The sequence below is a fragment of the Ruditapes philippinarum genome, unplaced genomic scaffold (genome assembly GCF_026571515.1).
Source record: "Ruditapes philippinarum isolate M1 unplaced genomic scaffold, ASM2657151v2 ctg1967_1_1_1_1, whole genome shotgun sequence".
NCBI lineage: Eukaryota > Metazoa > Mollusca > Bivalvia > Venerida > Veneridae > Ruditapes > Ruditapes philippinarum.
In genome coordinates, this window is record NW_026852011.1 from 39,780 (window position 1) to 54,840 (window position 15,061).

The following is a 15,061-nucleotide window of genomic DNA, read 5'->3' on the forward strand; positions in this document are numbered from 1 at the left end:
TTCTCTACTTGTAATAGGGTTGGTTGGCGAACAACATGGATCCTGATCAGACTGCACGGATGCGCAGGCTGGTCTGGATCCATGTTGGTCGCAAACTCATTATGTTGGTTTTGTCGTGACGCGGCTCAAATGTATTGATGACTTAAAAGGTAACAGATGACTTAAAAGTTAACTGATGACTTAAAAGGTCACTGATGACTTAAAAGGTAACAGATGACTTAAAAGTTAACTGATGACTTAAAAGGTCACTGATGACTTAAAAGGTAACAGATGACTTAAAAGTTAACTGATGACTTAAAAGGTAACTGATGACTTAAAAGGTAACTGATGACTCAAAAGGTAAAGGTAATGAAAAATGTACCCTTATAGAAATATAAGCTAAGAACATACCAGATCTGTCTCTTATATTCTACAGTAACCATAATCTAAAACCTTCAATTATAAAGAATAACCTGGACATTTCTATCTAAATATAATGCATGAATCATAATCTAGAATTTTCTACAACAGTTAAGAAACTTCTTGTACATACATGTAGTTTATGCTCTAAAAATAGAACAATGATAATTTTGAAAATACCAACTTGTCAGAGATAAACTATATACATGTAATATGTTGCATACATAACATTACGTGTTGTTAATTTATGTTTTTTTTTATAAATAAAAACAACATACGAGGCATGTACCGCGCTTGTTATTTTGAATTTGTCTATATGAATTCTGTGTACGTTTGATTTCGAAAATATCACAAAATGTAAGCCTGTGATCAGCGTTTATTCACAACTTCAGCAGGTTGTAAGATGTTTCTCTAATGTAACCCATTTTTCCAATATTTGATTTCCTCTGGCTGAGACTTTCCACTTTTTACTACTGTTTTGTTTATGGCCATGTCACTTGTAAAGTACTGGCGATACATCAATATAGATTCGCACGAAACTGTGCGCTGCGCAAATCTACGGAATACCGTTAGGGCCATTGCCTATAAATGTGTTGATCTGAAACGCGATAGTCGATAGTACGATGGTGAAAACGCGAAATAACGAAACTACGATGGTGAAAATGCGAAAGCACGATGATGAAAACGCGAAAGTACGATGATGAAAACGCGACAGTACGATACTACGATGATGAAAACGCGAAAAACTATCGTGTTTTCACCATCGTACTGTCGCGTTTTCACCATCGTAGTTTCGTGATTTCGCGTTTTCATCATCGTACTGTCGTGTTTTCATCATCGTACTATCGCGTTTTCACCATCGTACTATTGCGTTTTCACCATCGTACTGTCGCGTTTTCATCATCGTACTGTCGTGTTTTCATCATCGTACTATCGCGTTTTCACCATCGTACTGTCGTGATTTCATCATCGTACTATCGCGTTTTCATCATCGTGCTTTCGCGTTTTCACCATCGTAGTTTCGTGATTTCGCGTTTTCACCATCGTACTATCGACTATCGCGTTTTAGATCAACACATTCATAGGCGATGGCCCTAACGGCATTCCGTACAAATCACAGTTTTGTGTAAATTTGGTCAAATTAAATGACGTCAGCAGACCAGACGATGCTCACGAGATATTTAGCCAACACAAAGGTTCACCGTTGGAGGTATAAGATGCACGTGCTCAGGGACTTTACACATGCACGGTTATATTATGATATTTTATGAATTATGTATCTTATCCTATGTTGAAGAAAGTGAATGGTAAAATAATTAAAAATATATTAAAGGATTTGTCTTCATATATATTGCATGCAAACTGTGCGTTTTCTCCTTATCTAAAAATACCGTTTATGTGGTTTTGTTCTTTAAAACCGTAAAACGTAGCTTTTAATAATAATAATAATAATAATAATAATAATAATAATAATAATAATAATAATAATAATAAAAATAGACAATTTGTAAAATAAATTAAAGATCCGTGTTTTGAAATTCATAGTACCTTAATGAACTATGAATTAAACATTCATTTGTCTGTTGATTGCATGATTTTTAAAGTACTGAAATGTTTTCCTTCAGGAACATACTTATTTCAAGTGTTTTGTCAATGATGTGCCCGGGAATTTAGGGGAATCTTCAGTTTGTAACACAGAAACTACCACTCTTCCAGGAAAAGTATATTTAAGGTAATTTTGTCGCAAGCCTTATTAATGCTATAATAAAATTATCATTGTGTGATGCTTTTTCTTGTGAAATAAATCAAAGTGTACATATATTTGTTGGAAGAAAATGGCAAATCTCCCATACTAATGTGTGACCGTGTTATAAATACTTAGATACTTAAGATATGTCATCTATTAAAACGACAGCACCATCAACTGAAACGGCATCACCATCCATTAAAAACCAGTGCACCATTTATCAAAACCACAGAACAATATCTAAAGGTATATGAAGCAATTGTATCCTAGATATAACCGCATGTCAGAGTCAACAAATTGTGTTTTGTCCGCAAATCGCTTATCCTTGAATGAGAGATCGTAAGATCTGTTAATAATAAATATATTTTAAATACGCTTCTGAATTATTTTGTTCAAACTTATGTATCGTAGAATACTGCAAATGAAATACATTTCAAATTGACCTCTTGAATTGCAGGAGAACACGAGGTCGTTTTTTCACATTTGCATTGAAGGCAAACATAACAGGCGACATGTCATTTCAGGTGTTCATATCGAGTATAGAAGCACGTAAGTAAACTTAACTTCATAAAGCTAAAGAGAATAAACTCGGAGAAATATTTTTGCTAATGATTCACCATATTCGATAGAAATAAGTAGTTAAACATGTTAACTCAAACATAGCAAAAACAGTCCATAAAGTTGCTGACTTCTTGAGATTATTATTGAAACTATTTTCTAATAATTCATTAGTTGACATTTGAATATTCTATTATGGGAATGAATTATTTAAGTCAGTTTAGTTTTACGAATCAGTCTAGTTAAACAATGAGTGTAAAGTGTAATGCTCACAGAAACAACGGATGGCCACTTGCTATATTTGACCCATGAGGCCAGTATCTCTTACATTGCCAGTCTGGTGTGTTAACCCCTCGGCAACGCCGCCAACTGGTGATTTATTTGCGCACGTGTTTCAATTTCTTACTAAAAAGACTTTTTTTACAAAGAAACCTCAAAGCATACTGTTTCCTTCTGGTAAAAATGGAAAACTGGCGTTATCCGACTGGAATCTGAATCTGGCACGATAATGTCACTTTGCAATCAATACTCCATTTTCAATGATCTTTCAGTAATTGTACAGTACAAATCATTAATTTTAACGGTTGCAAACATTTTTTACAATATATATTTTTTTTGTTTGAATATATATTTGTTTGTGTCAATCGCAACTTTTCGGCCCTTTCCATCAGTCTTCGGAAAGGACCTCGAACACAATAGTATGAATACACAGAACTAATACAGAATTCCGGTCTAACCTACGCTAAGAAAGTAAATAAGTCAATTCATAGATACAAAAGAAAATAACACATTATTTATATATTAATTATTATGGTTGTAGAAACCGAAAGTTCAAGGTACCTTAAGTCGGATTTGTTTAGATTAAATGTCAAATATATACATTCGTTTTACATTTCACTCGCTGTTTCTGTTTACATCTGAAATCACGTGGTAGAACCACTTCACTTCGTATTGTTTCCTAGGTTATTATAGATAATAGCCGATGACATTCCGATTGTGCTTGTGTAAGAGTTGTAAGACATTTTCAATTTTTTTGTCTGTAGAAAATGGTGAGGCATGCTTTGAAAGTATTGAAATAGACGACAAACAGATACCAAACAGTCAGGTCACTGTTTCCTCTGGAACCACAAATCACATATCAACACATTTAAACACTATTTTGACTGGTTGGCGTCATGCTGCTTCAGATCCTCAGACACCTTGGATTTTGGTTTGTTTAATTCATGTCAAGAAATATTATCTCATATTAGCAAAAACGAAAATGCATTGGGGAATACTTTTAATGGAAATAAATTATTTTTCGCATGTATTTATTATAATGTTTTAACCTTTTAAAAGTGAAAGCATTGATATATTATATTTCTTGCTGCATCTACTTACATGTTTGATTAAATTCTTTTTAAGATATATCCCAAACAGTGATTTTATCGCTCAATAAAATCACTGTTTGGAGTTCGGATGCGATTAATTAAATCACGAGGGCGTAGCCCGAGTGATATTATGATGCGCATCTGAACGACAAACAGTGATTTTATCAACCAATAAAATAACCGATTTAGATATATTTTTTCGATTCTAACACGATATCAACAAATAAATGCTACCGCACTTGATATTAATCTAGATTGCGCCTTATTTGTTTCCATACTTATTTTCAGCGCGTCTCATTTTAGTGGTTACGTCACGTGTAAAATGATTACGTCACATGTCTAAATATATAATGTCAAACTGTTATTTTATTGTCTCATAACACACACTTTCGTTTCTTCTATGTTCAATAGGGAATATGCGGGTCATGCTAGAATAAGATAATTACAATAATACATGATGATTATATTTTCGTCAATTTCTTATCTATATGCGAGTTTTGCTTTGAATAACAATAATCTATTTTTTCTTGGCAACTTGTTATCTCTATGAAATAGTTATTCCGTTACTATTTACAACTTACTGTATTTGTGAAACTAGTCTTTCTTTAAAGTAAAAGGATTGAAAGAAAATAGTTAAGTTATGCTAGCTTATAACATGTAGGGGAAATATATGTATGTATGAATTGTTATAAATATGTTATCTAATGTAATATAATTCAAAGCTAACACCCTTAATTATATAGTTCTCTCCGGTTTTGAAATAAAGGAAATTTGAAATGTTATTGATGCAAATATCGCAAATACCTCTATTTAGAAAAAAATAAGATATTTCCTAACTTAAAACATGTACTGGTTGCTAGTCAAATGAGCTAATTGAAGCGTGATGTGAATGAGATTTCAAAAAAAAAAAAGTCACAACTATTAAACAAAATTATATAAACATTTTAAACTACTTCATCGAAGTATTTTTTTTCAAACGTAAGACAAAAATTAAACATTGTTACGGTTGAATGCACACAAACTTCATCACTGTAGTACAAACTAGCAAAGCTCTTTTTGGCTCAGTTGTCTTGAGTGTGTAAGCGAGAGGTTTGAAAAACTAGTATTTTTCTAATGCAGATGCAACTTTTTTCTGCGATTATAAAATTATCGTAAGAATATGTATACGTTTTGTTCAGATACCTTATTTGTCAATTTAAAACAATTCAGATATATGTCAACAAGTTTATTACACATAATATTTATCAATTTAGATTGATTTAATTGCTGCTACAACAATAGAAGGAGTTGGTGTTTACGTTTCCAAAAAACATCACATGTGGACCACTTTCAATTTATATTTCGGCAACAATAAGGATACCTTACAGTTGTACAAGGATATGGTATACTCGTTTGTTTAAACATATAAAAAACTCATAAACATTGATTTTAAAGAAACATCACTCACTTATTATGCTTACTCTCGTAAAAAGAAAAAAATAATGTTTTTAAAAGAAAACTTTTGTCATTTGTCCTAAGGAAGAAATTTACACATTGAAGACGGAATTTAAAATCTACGAAAAATACCAAAATTAGGTCAGAATATGCATAAATATCATGTACTGCGTCAGCCATGCAGTAACAATATGGTGATCAGTCATTAACTGTATATAACTTGAATTGTGAATAGTTTTACTTTTCTTAAAATCTTAATACATTTTTCTCAAGATTGATTTTCTTGAAATATTTTAGAGGCATGCATCTTTAATACATATAGTTTTAACTCATTGTTTATGTTTAAGTCTTCCAGATAGCAATAATGGAAGTGTTTATTTATATATTTATTAAATGTTTTTCGATAATTCAAATTTTGTTTCAAATGCTGTATGACGCCAAAAAGTGTATTTCACCTAAAAAATCAAAAGTATTTCTAAACTGTGAAATTATTTAATAAAGGAACATAGAAACACGATAGTTTTTTCCTTGTCAGAAATGTAACCGTTACTATACGAGTAATGTCTTGTTAACTAGTATATTAAAAATTAACAACATCACAAAGTATCGGCAGAATTATGGAGAATATAATGTTATGTCAAGTGTTTCACGTTTGCATTGTTAGAAAGTAACAGTAAGGTAATTTAAATTGCGATTGTGTACATTGTTCTTTTGTTTGTTTGGATATGTCCGCGCTTTAACGATAATTTTTTAACTATTTCCCGCGATAAACTGTTCCAGTAGAGTATCAAGGGTAAGTGATCAACACGGTTTAAACTCACCATACTACAGATAATAATTGTAATGTTATTGCATTTACAAATGTATTTTAAGAACGGTAAATGCGGTGTTAATTTGTTTGTGTTAAACAAGGGAACTCCTGTCTCTTAAAGTAATAAATGTCAAAACACTTCTCTATGAATTAAAGTGTACCAAAGCTCCTTACGTTATTTCAGTTTGTATATTAAAACACACATACACCCATTAAATTTAGATTTAGCCATACTTTTATAGCTTAAGAAATTCTTATTGCAGTTTAGATGATTTATCTTAATACTTGTATATTGCTTTTAAACTTAACGAATCAGACATTTTGCATTATTAAAACCAAACCAATTGTCAAAAAGGATGTTGATATATCAATCGAGCTCTGGGAATGAAACAAAAAAATGTGTTATCACGTGTAATTGTGATTCATTATTTCAGGAATTTAAAATATTTCCACATGCAAACTGGTGGAATAAAGACAAAGTGTTTATTCTTCCGAGACCAATCAACGGGAGATACGCAAAATTCAAACATTCACTTGAAAAGCCAAGACGCAAATTTAAATCTCTTCAGTTCAAACTGTTCGGCTGTAAACTGACACGTAAGTTCACAACAAAGGCAGTTGCATCTATGTTTGTTTCATAATAACAATTGATTGATTGTAATGAAATATCGAAAAAAGAAATAATGTGCGTGTACCAATCTGAAACATATTTATTTACCTTTTACATTTCCGAGTTTAATCGTGACGATATATAAAACGTTCACTTTCCTTAATTAAGTCATACATTATATCTCTCATTTAACAGGTATAACTGACATCCACAGCAACAAATTTTCTGATATGCTGCCTCTTACACGAGGATTTCGTTCTGGAGTTTCAACTTCCTTGAAAACAAATCTTACGAGATGTCTCGAACTTTGCAGTATTCATAACAATTGTAGTGTTGCCAGTTTTAGTTCGTATAACAAACTAAATGGACCGGACAACAAACAACACAGACCCCCCAGACAAATCGGAAATTGTTATCACTACATGTATAGTCCGATTGGATTATGGAAAAGAAAGAAAATAACCGATGATGTACATTGTTTTGCCAAACTACGAAACACTGGTATGTAAACATTTCTTAATATAGTCTTGTCCTGGTGAGCTATATAATTAAAAGGAACTACAGACTGATGTGACATACATAAATCAGCATGTAGTAAAAATGTTATAATAATCAGACCTATATTATAGCTGTAGTCGTATCAAAACCGTATATTGTATATACCATATGAAATTCTGGGTGAAAGAGTTCGCAAAGTATGTAGTCGCTGTCAAAATTTACTTTACCTTTGACTGCTTGATGAACAAGTTATATAAGAAAAATGCTAAAACTAATATCCTCCTTTAAATGTAATACATCGCGCCTGTACGCTGTTTTGCTAGAGTTGTCTTAAGCTTGTCTTTATTATGCAATGGAATTCTTGAGAAATCCTATCAATAAGGCATAATTTCATGAGGCCCCATATAAGCTTTAATTCGGGTATTTTCTTTTTTAATTTTAAACAGTACATATGATGTCGTTCCCGAGGGCTAAACACAAAGATGGATTGTTTTTTGGTCACGTTCAATACGTAGATACAGACTCCATTATTACGTCCTTAAGTTATCCCTTCAGGGCGGCAATTTTGGACAGTGATCTGCAATGGATTGTAAACTTCAAACCACATCAATTTGCTAAATTGGTTTTCACATTCGTCTTTTTATCAAAGGTATACATTTATTATATGAAATAAGGTGCTCTCTATGATGCAGAAAGCCCTTATCATTTAATTACAAGCATACAGTTTTTCATATATAAACAAGTTCTTTTTCGACTTTGTAAATAATGAGTAAATGCAGGTATTATTACCGTTAATTAGATACGAATGAATAAGTGTTGTTCAACCTAAGTGTTTGGAGTGGTCCGCCATTTTTGTTAATCCCATATTTGCGTTAATGTGTTGATTTTTATTTTAAACGTGATGGTTTATCAAAATGGATACTGAAAAGTAAGTTTTTTTTTGTTAATGATCGTTACTTCAGTTCTTTTCAAAGACAATAGTATTCATTTATTGACTTTCTGCATCATACTTCTACCGAAGGTGTAATTAGGACAGAATAATGTTCCGTCTTCCAGCAACAGGTCTGAACTGTGAGTCTCTCAGCAAAAATCTAAATTGTGTAAAGACACTTTTATTAAATGCTTTTCACAAGCGTGCTGAAATCAAATTATGGCTCAAATATAAAACTATTCCAAGATATACAAAATGTCGGCGCCAATTTATTTAAGAATTTTCTCAAACATGTAAGCCTAGGACATAGATTTGTTATTAATTTTAATGTGATTTCAATTCAACATATAAACACAAGAGCTATACAGCCCTTTCGAGCCGCATCTTTCCTCAAATAATCACTATAACTTAAACCTTAAACTTAATGTTAAAAGAAATACTTATACATGTACTATTCCGTTTAAAATGCAATGATTTCAATTTAAACATTCTTTTTTTGTAGTATGCAACTGAAAAGCTTTAAACAAATTAATTTTAGTCATTTTATTTTGTTTAACCTCTGGAAATAACTCCTTTTTAACGTTCAATGAATTGACGTATAAGGCAAAAACTAGAAATAAATTTAAAGTTATTAAGATTGGCTGAGATAAATTTCCCTAGTCTGATTCAGATTACTGTAGTAATTAATCTTAATAAATGTCTGATTATTCTAGTTCTTCAAACGATTCTAAGTATGATACTTTTCTGGTTCACTTACATTGGACAAATCAGAATGGAATTTATTTGTTGCTTGGAAAAAAGAAATTATTTTATTTCCCATTCATGCCTCTGATCGTTAGGCTATGCTTTAATCATTAACGAAATTAATGTTTATTGTTCTTCGTACGGCCTTTGTTTTAAAGGGTTTGTATGTAACTGCGTTATAGGAGATTGATGTAGGTCATCTCCATGTCAATATGGTGATACAGAAATTTTATCTAGTCATGTAAGTCATGTAAACCAAATAACAATAAATGTTAGGAAAGGAAAATTGCAGATCAGATACTGAAGATGAATTTGGTTAATATGTTATCAATTTCTAAGAAATAAATATCAGCAGAAATCCCCTCATATAAATGATGTTAAGGACATTGCAAGATTATCACTGCAAATCTTTGCATCAATCTTTGGATTCAAGACAAGGCTATTCATGTATAAGATTACCCAGATTATTCAAGCCCTTGTCGCATTACTCAATTGACTTAATGAAAGCTATGAGCAACTAAAAAGAAATGTGAAAATTAATGAAAGTATCGTGGATATATCTCTTTAAAGAAATAAAAATCATTGTGTTACTCCTTTTGATTATGTTGTGGTGGACATTCAGTTTAAGGTAACATTTGTAATGTCACAAAAATATAATGTCTATTGTATAAGTTCCATTTATGAGAAGGTGTGTCAATCTTGTCTTCTGTTCCACTGATGAAAGAAGGATTTTTCTAGAATTGAGTATGCCAAAAATGTCACGCTGTGCATGATTTCTATTGATAGAACTTGTTGATTTAGCTCTTCCTCAAATTGATTATTTTGTTAAGTTAGTAAAATCAAAATATCCAGGTTGTCTGGTCTGTTATTTAAAACGAATTTACATTATAGACAAATCAATATTTGTTCTAGCAAATATAGTGTGTATCATTTTGTTTGAAAATCACTTATTATTTGATACTGTTTGGGGCGTAGGTCAGCCTCATATTATGCCAAAGAGTTACAATGCAATAGCTTTTACTATGTTTAACATTGGTGTGGTGTTTGTATACTAATTGTCTCGATGCTTTAGCAGGGCCTGAAACAATCCTGATTGCTCATTTTGCATGTTATTAGGTAGAGTCTTAAAGGATTGTTGTTTTTTATTACGTTGATAACAATAATTGTCCGGCTTCAAAAGTAGTTTTGTTTCGTGTAATTTTCAACACGAAATCTAGGATAATGAGGTAACGTCCGGCAGTTTATAATTAAAAACAAATAATTGATATATAGTTATTTAAAACGGAGGCAGCACTAAGAAATGTATTTTTTCTTACTTTTTAATTCATTTTTATTCGACCTTTTGTGTGCGCCAAAGCAGGATTTTCATTATTTTATTAGCAGACTTATTAATTTGCTCAAACTTTTCTATAAATATCTTCCCTATTCCTATGATAAACTTCCATTAAATATATATCATTTGATGGCTTGAATTTAAGCAAGATTTTAATGGAGTTTCTATCTTGTTATATAGAAATTGGTCAAAACCTGATGCTTTTTTTAAACGTGTTTCTTACAAATTGTTGTGTTTTAAAGATGAACATTTTCATTTAAATTTCCCTAAACATAATTGAAATGTTTTTAATATCTATCCTTATGCATTATGTTTACTTTAAGACTTTGGTCTACTAATTCAAAGGTAAGGAAATAATTGTTAGTAGTGATTATTTTTTTGTTTTAGTTTTTGATTTCAGGCAAGACAGGATTTTAAATTTTGCGCGACAGTTGGGAGAAATATATTTTTTCCTGCTACTTCTCATTGTGAGCCATTCATGTTTCTAGTAAGGAAAATCGAATTTCTGGTTGGTTGTCTCGTAGGTATCAACGCAATAAATACACATGCATTCATTTGAGGTGTGACAAGAATATGTGGTTTAGTTTAATGTTTTTTTAGTCGTTTTCAGTTTTGCAATTCTGCAACTTAAGACTCTAAAGTTACATTTAAAACTGTAATATATTTCAACATGTCCTGGAAATCACCGTGGTCATAGTTTTCGCAGAAGCGGCGGGTCTATCGCAGCGGCGGTGGAGTACAAGTCGCAGAATTTGTGGATCAAATATGACCGTTGTTGACGGTAAGTTTATGACTGAATTTTACTTTGTGTTTTCACGTTTTACAGAAAAAACAAAACTAATGAGACTGGAACCCACATATGCACTCTTCCAGGTTTTCACACGCACACAGTACAATTCGTTGTTATTTATGCATGCCCTTCTATACAGTGTGACGATATGACGTGATTTTGCCTAGAAGTGGTGATTTCACGTACAAACGTGTATAAAAACGACCCACGAGCATTACATCGTTTGTATGACACTCGCACAGAACAATCATATTTTGGAACTTGAAACTTTGAAAATTGATATTGCCTTTTAATCTCATTTGACCATGAAGTGGTCAAGGTGAGATGTAGTGATTGTTCTATGTACGGTGTGCGTCGTCTTGCGTCGTGAGTTGTGCTTCGTGCGTTGTCAACAATTGGGGTTTTAACACTCTAGCAGTGACAGTTTTAATTGGATCATAATCAACCTTTGTCAGAATGTTATTTCAATGAAATACAAGAAAACTTCGAATATGGGTCATCTTTGGTAAAAAACTACTCCCAATTTTACACTTTTAATATCCAAACTTGATGTAGAAGTCATCAAAATAAACTTTCAGACCAATTTCCAGAATATTTTGATCAAAACAGTTTTAATTGGTCTGAAAATTTGTGTTGATGATTACTAGGTCACGTTTAAATATGGATCACCTTGGGTCAAAATCTAGGTCATACTGCCCAAACATGGAAAAAGCTTATCAATATTCTAATAGTTACATTTTTGACTCAATTCTCATTAGACTTGGTCAGGATACTTATCTTGTTATTTACTTGAATGAGGTCGAACATGGGTCATCTCTTATGTAAAACTAGGTCAAAGGAGCTAAAAATAGAAAAAAATATTGTGAACTCTCTAGTGGCTACTGTTGGTATCCAAATATCATGGAAATTGGTCTACAAGTTTCTTTAAATCATTTCTAGGTCAAGTTTGAATATGGGTCGCCTGAGATCAAAACTATGCCACACTGCCCAAATATAGATAAACCTTGTTAACACTGTAGAGGTTATATTTTTTTACTTCTAGGACCCACGGCGGTGGATTTGATTGCAACGTAATGCGGTGGCCCCAATAACATAAATGTCTTCTGTGAGGGTTTAACTTAACATAACGCTGTATTTAATTGAGTACAACCCTTTTCTTTCGTTGGCATCAAAGAAAGTGTTTATTTCGTGTTTGAAATAATATGATTATTAGATGTTCGAGTTCTGCTTCCATTTTCCTTCCTTTGGCCAGTATTTTAATAGAACACTAGAAATTCACGTTCAACCTTGGATTAAAAAGACCTTAAGTTCCAGCTTCAACAACAAATATATAAAAGAGATACTCATAAATATTCACAGAACATGCGTCTTGAATATGAAGAAATGAAGAAGAATCTCAATTTTGAAAGATATTGTATTATGGTATCATACTAAAACACCAATTTATAAATGTATCATAGTTCGTGGACCTTACTGTTGTTTACTTTTTCTGACGTTTTATATTGCAAAAAACAAGGAACGTGTTTTAATATAATGTTTTTATTTTTGCCTATGATATAGAAGAGTTTTTGTAGCTAGAATTGCAATGATAGTGTGATATATATATATACATGTATAAACAATCTAACATAAACATAATGTGAGAATTAAGTAAACAATAGTCTTATAAGTTTTCAGGTTTTACTGAAAGTGTGCCGTACATCGTCGTTGTGGGTTCAATACTGATTTAATGAACACGTGTGATAAATATTACTAGTATATACAACCGACGACTTCAGTTTATTAAGAAATAGAAAATATACGATCATAATATTCTATTTATCACATTTCCAAAATTAGTAAAGTTTACAGTCAAAATTAAAATTTTTATACTATAACGGTAAAATTTTAGGAAGTATTCAGGAGTCAAAGTTAAAAATGTTCAAATTATCTGAAAAAAGGTGATCCCTCTGAAGCATTAAAACAGCAAAATAACATGTCAATAGCAGACTCGATTTGATTGAGTCTGTACATGAGGGATAATAAAAAGGTTCCATAAGAACATTTCATAAGAGAAAATCATTAACCGATCTCGTTTTCAAGTTTATCTGCTCCTGAATATGACTGTTTTTGTTGTTGTTTGTTGTTTTATTTGCCAATTTCGAGGGAAGATACGAAAAGTAGATAAAATATGTTATTCTTATCTTCATTAGCTAACTTCCTCTTTAATAATTGTAGTTAGGAAAAGGCAGATCTTTTTCTTTAAATTGTTATATTCACCAGAGAAAGATCGTTTCAAAAATGGTATATTGTTTCAAAATAGTATATTTTTAAAGAATGTAAAGTAACTCTTATGAAATTGAAAAAAAAAGTAACAGAAAAGGGATTTTTCAGACGTTTGCTTACGATACCTGCCTCTGAGATAACCCCAATTTATAATAAGTAAAAAAATCAAATGCACGTGCAGAAAAATAGCACGGTGACCCCTAAGTTTTCCGCTTGAAATGTTTCTGTTATCATATTCTAACACCATGCTAAGTTTAAAGAATATATGTTAAACATCTTTTATTCAGCAAATATGTGTATATCATTTTTATATGCCCGAAAGGGAATATTATGTTATACCCCCTGGCGTCCGTCTGTCTGTCCGTCCGTCCGTACGTACGTCCGTCCGTTAGCAATTTGGTTTCCGGAGCATAACTTAAGTTCCATTTGGCCCACAATGTTCAAACTTCATAGGATGATTGTCCATATTGGGCACAAGACCCCTATTGATTTTGGGGTCACTAGGTCAAAGGTCAAGGTCACAATTACCTTTAAACCAAAAACAGTTTCCAGAGCATAATGTAAGTTCCATTTGGCCCACAATATTCAAACTTCATAGGATGATTGTCCATATTGGGTAGAAGATCCCTATTGATTTCTGGGTCACAAGGTCAAAGGTCAAAGTCACTTTTACCTTAATACTGAAAACAGTTTCTAGAGCATAATTAAAGTTCCAATTGGCCCACAATATTCAAACTGATTGTCCATATAAGGTAAACGATCTCTATTGATTTTGGGGTCAAAAGGTCAAAGGTTAAGGTCATTATTAATACATTAATTATTAATCAACCTACAGCTGTAAAATTTTATAGGATGAACAGCGAATTCCTATGTCTTACAAATACTTTATCCTTACTAAAAAAAACACTTTCGGGCATATAATGCTCCGCCTAGCGGTGCTCTTGTTCACGTTTGTTACGTCGATTTTCATTGCATATTTGTACAGTAATATGATATTAATTATAAAGGTTTTTGACAGGTTAATTAGTCGTTTGTTGCAGAGCCGCTAAGATAGTTTTATATTGCAAACTTTTATATTGCAAACAACCGTTTATATACGGCCACACTACCCGAAATTCATTATAACAAAAAAACGGTTAAACGGATGTTTGAAAATATAACCAGAGCCACTAGTCGAGGGTTATTTTGAAAACAACCGTTTATACGGTCATATGACCTGTCAGGAATATTTATAACGAATTTAAAATACAGCAAACCTCCTTTTTGAGAAAATGGTGAGATTTCTTAGAAAATTGACAGCAGTCGTGTATATAAAACTTTATAAACGTCACGATTATTAAATAAAAAGTGACGCTACAAACGTGCAGTGTTATACAAATCTATATAAATGTTACGATTATCTAATGAAAGGCGACGTTACAATAGCACTGCAGTATTATTATGTATATATATAATTATATCATTTAAAACATAAAAATAAACATGCTGCTCTGATGTTAAAGAAATAAAAGGATTGTACTCTGTTCAAAACTGCATAATATTTGAAGTTAAAGCATCACAATAGACATAAA

At 31.9% G+C, this 15,061-nt stretch overlaps 1 long non-coding RNA gene across 1 annotated transcript; it reads left to right on the top strand.

Annotated features, from left to right (window-relative positions):
• Window positions 1–2,043: 2,043 nt before the first annotated feature.
• On the top strand, window positions 2,044–3,857 carry LOC132746613 (uncharacterized). Its single transcript, XR_009628003.1, has 3 exons — window positions 2,044–2,131; window positions 2,604–2,695; window positions 3,748–3,857. It is a non-coding gene; the product is annotated as an uncharacterized LOC132746613 (long non-coding RNA).
• Window positions 3,858–15,061: the final 11,204 nt, after the last annotated feature.